Source organism: Palaemon carinicauda, unplaced genomic scaffold (genome assembly GCF_036898095.1).
Source record: "Palaemon carinicauda isolate YSFRI2023 unplaced genomic scaffold, ASM3689809v2 scaffold439, whole genome shotgun sequence".
Lineage (NCBI taxonomy): Eukaryota > Metazoa > Arthropoda > Malacostraca > Decapoda > Palaemonidae > Palaemon > Palaemon carinicauda.
In genome coordinates, this window is record NW_027171694.1 from 6,025 (window position 1) to 10,945 (window position 4,921).

General features: G+C 32.1%; 1 pseudogene; it reads left to right on the top strand.

The window, feature by feature from the left end:
- The first annotated feature begins 2,524 nt into the window (after positions 1-2,524).
- LOC137636910 (U4 spliceosomal RNA) lies at positions 2,525-2,632 on the top strand (annotated as a pseudogene).
- The last annotated feature ends 2,289 nt before the right edge of the window (positions 2,633-4,921 follow it).

Here is a 4,921-nt window from a genome sequence, read left to right on the forward strand (position 1 = left end):
ATAAAGTATAGGTATATATACATATACATAAAAAGTATATATATATATATATATATATATATATATATATATATATATATATATATATATATATATATATATATAGGTATATACATATACATAAAAAGTATATATATATATATATATATATATATATATATATATATATATATGTATATATATAGTATATATATATATAAAGTATAGGTATATACATATACATAAAAAGTATATATATATATACATATACATAAAAAGTATATATATATATATATATATATATATATATATATATATATATATATATATATATATATATATATATATATATACATATATACTGTATATATATACATAGAACATGTTCCAGGTTCTAATTAGATTAGTGTCATACTATAAAAATGTTGATTTAAATAACTTATACAGATGAAAGAATTTAACAAACACAAACTTTCCGTCTCAGCTATCTAAGGATATGAATAAGTTACGTAAGGACAAGCAATATCGATATTCAAAACAGAGGAGCTCTCAGTAGAGCGCAGACCTCCGCCACGGCAGCTTATTTTTCGACCTTTTGCTCGGCCTTGATTTTTTACCTTAACATGTATTAATGGGCGTGGATTTTCATACATTCAAATATGAACCAAGTTTGAAGTCTCTGTGACAATGATGTCCAAACTTATTTCTGATTACGTGAATTTGACATTTTGCTTTACCTTGACCTTGACCTTAGACCTTGATATTCTAAAATTTAATAATTTCCAGCTTTTTACATAATTCAATCCCTACAAGCAGAAAAGCAGGATACTACAAGCCCAAGGGCTCCAATAACACTGTAGTCTCATTACTTGCATATTACTTTAAACGGTTTTAGTAACCTATCATTATTTCTCTCTATTTATAGACCTTTCGCTTAAACCGTAAATATCTACTTACCACATAAAAATAACTATATGCTAACGTTGTCTTTCACATTCTATTACAATGCCTATACCAAAAGCTTTTCACGTTTTATAATGTTGGCGTAAAATGATAAATTATCCATAACCAATCGTATAATATTCAAAAGAACCCACCTTCATGTCTGGCCACAAATACATAAATAATGTACTTACCACTGACAGCATCAGCCAAAGTCCTTGGCTAGTACGTCCACTGATAAGTTTTCTTTGATTTTCGAGTCGATTTAAGATCACATATTTCACTCATGATTATACAGAAGATATAATTCTTTACGCGGTGAACAAGTCAAAAAGTTACTGTTGAAGACCCATTCAGGGATAGTGAATAACAGGCGTTGTTGTTATCGTGTCAAATTGCACCAACTGTTGTGAGACATAATGTTCCTCATTAAGTTCATTATCTAGAATGCATATTAGCCTATTATTTTGTATTCAAAATTGAAAATTAATAGTTTATATAATAAATATTCTATTCATCTCATCTAAATATGATCATTATATGAGCTAAGTAAAATCACTTTAGTTTATTTAGGAATCACTACCTATTTCTACTATCAATGCCCTCGTCATATTTAAAGGCTCTAGAGCCCACAGTAGACATATATCTAGGTTCAAATTATTTAAAACCATCTGTAACTATTCTCGTGTCAATACGATGAATGCACAATATGTGGCAATTCTCTTAGATAATAATTTGATGGGTTATTGTCTTTAAACTCTATTCTCGCTTTGATAGGCAGCCAGTGTAAATTAATTAGTATAGGAGTGATCCTTTCCCGGGGTGGGACATCTTTTATCAGTCTTGCTCCTCTGTTTATTATGTTTTATAATTTCTTAAGTTGCAATTTTGCTAAATTGTAGTAGATGGAGTTACAGTAGTCAATCCTGGTAATAACACAGTTTATCACAAATTTGTTTACAGAATGGTCATCCAGGTACTTCTTTATAAAAGCAATGTTTCTAAGATGAACACTTAACAGTTTTTACTACATTATTTATTTGGGCATGCAAGACAAGTTACAGTCAAGAGATAGGCCTAGATCACAAACTTTACTAGATTTCGGAACAGTTATTATTTATGTTTATTCGAATATGACCCCGATAACTTACGCTATTTTTCTTTCCAACCACCATAAACTCAGTTTTATTTTTACCTAATTTTAGTTGTTTGACCCTGGAGTCCTGGACCCTTCTAGACTGACAGCCGAGTGATCTCAACCTCCTAACCTGCACAAGGGGTGATCTCTGAGATGCTGCGGTATCCCACTGAATAAAAGTACAGCATTTACATGAAAAATGAGGTTGGAATCTCCTTAGATTTTGTTGATCAGGTGTCGGCCAGACTATTCTAGGCCCTTCACGGAGAGTGGGCCCACCCAAGGCCGTCTCGAATCACTAGAGACGGCCTTGGCCCACCACAGAAAATACTTGGCCTTCCACAGATTTGGGCCCACCAGGACAGCAAGTGGTTCTCAGTTCTCGAGCAAGCTAGATGTATCCCATTACAAGGCGGTATTGTGTCAGCCTTCTCGACGTATAAAGGGAGATGTGCTTTCCCTCTCAGCTTTGCGCAGTGGCAGTATCGTAACCAATGAGGGCTAACCGAGGTGTGATTATTGCTCGTTGAAACTTTCCCTTTCCCGGCTGCTAATTGGTCCTGATGTACTTCATTCCGTTTGTGGTATGCAGCAATCAGACTAGCAGCAGGGAACACAAGACCACCCCATTTGGGGGTATGTCGGATCGTGGGTCCATTGAGACCTGGGTGCTCGGTGTCTAAAGCAAGAAGAAAGCAGGCTACCTGCTTGTAGGTTTTTTCTAGGCCTACAGCTACAGCTACAATATAGGGGGATAAGATAGTTGGGCAGGGGAGGGGAGGGGGGAGTTAGTATTGTAAGGATTGGAGGGGATAGTGTTAAAGTGAAGTACAGTGGGAGATGAAAAGATTGGGGCAGACCCAATAGCTTTCTGTTGTTGGTTTTTGCTGTGACATCATGCCTTGTGGACTCCTAGGAGGTGAGAATTTTGTCAGCCTCCAAAGGACTTGTGTATTCATGTTAATTCCTTTTCTGGGGCTTGTTTATCTATTTATGTCTGTCTACTTTTGTTTTATTGGTTAATTCTAATACTCCGAATTTGGTTCATCCTGAGCTATGCAAGGAGCTATCCTTTTCCACCAGGAATGCTCGTTTTGTGTGCCTGTCATTTCCTCACTTGTTATTGCAAGTTTTGGGTAAATGTTTTTGAGTCTTTCCCAGGCTTGTGTGGCTCTTCTGTGGTATCTGACGTTTACTTGTTCGAGATTGTGTATTTTGTGGAGTGTTTCGTTGAGTTCATTTGTGTCATTATCATTGTTAGTCTATGTATGTGTCTTATGTTTCCATTTTGGAATTTTTGTAAGGTTTACATTTTTTGTTTGAGCCACTGTGCATGCTGGTGCTATTGGATATTCGAATGGAGGTCTTATCAGGCTTTGGTACAGATTTATTGTTATGGTTTTATCCAATAGTTTGAAACGTTTTAATGCTCCTTTTCTGTTTGGCCAGTTGGAATTTTTGTTTGATATTGCAGCTGTTGCATGTTCTTTTGATAGAGAGACCAAGGATTTTAACTTCGTTGTTAAATGGAATATTTATGTTGTTTACTGTTATTGCATTTTAGTGCCACCTTCTCCATAGGGAGGAACAATGCCATCAATGCACCTAAAGCAGGAGCACTGTAGGCATGACTTAAATGTTTGCATTGTCATTTCAACCCCTATCTGTATCTAAATTTTAACCTACGACTATATTTCAGTTTCCATTTCATTTCTTGCATCTTGCTGTCCAATCATTTGACTTCATTCGATATTAAAGTATGTATATACATATATATATATATATATATATATATATATATATATATATATATATATATATATATATATATATATATATATATATATATATATATATATATATATATATATCAAAAGTGAGTATAAATATACCTCGTAAGATTTATGAGTCCTTGTTCACTATACAGTCTCTCTCTCTCTCTCTCTCTCTCTCTCTCTCTCTCTCTCTCTCTCTCTCTCTCTCTCTCTCTCTCTCTCTCTCTCTCTCTCTATATATATATATATATATATATATATATATATATATGTATATATGTATATATAGAGATAGATACATAGATATAGATATAGATATATGGGTATATGTGTCTTAAAATTTAGTCTAAATATTTGATAATACCTTAGAAATTGATAATAATGATAATATATATATATATATATATATATATATATATATATATATATATATATATATATATATATATATATATATATATATATATATATATATATATATATATATATATATATATATATATATATATATATATATATATATATATATATATATACATCTTTGGAAACTGAAGTGTGACACGAAATTGAAGAAAGAAATGCTTGTCATTCAACACCCAAACACGGTCAGAGAGCTGAAACTTGTAAGCTTTTATTATAATGCTCTAATTATCACGGTAAATCTACTAATATAAATAATATTATCATGATAATGACCTATTTATGCATTTATTATTTTGTTTTACTTCATAGAGTGGTGCATTAATATGATTAGGGAATACCTCTATTTATGTCTAGTGCTTTTACGCAATGTGGATTCTGTCAGAAAATCATCGTGAATGGAAAAAGAACTAGATTTATAATCTAATCAACCTGTTAATCTCAGGCAATGTTGATTTAAAGACTTCAGGTAAATATTATTATTATTATTATTATTATTATTATTATTATTATTATTATTATTATTATTATTATTATTAGCTAAGCTAAAACCCTAGTTGGAAAAACAGGATGGTTTGAGCCCAAGGGCTCCAGCAAGGGAAAGTAGCCCAGTAAGGAAATGAAACATGGAAATAAAATACAAGAGAAGAAATGAACAATTCAAATA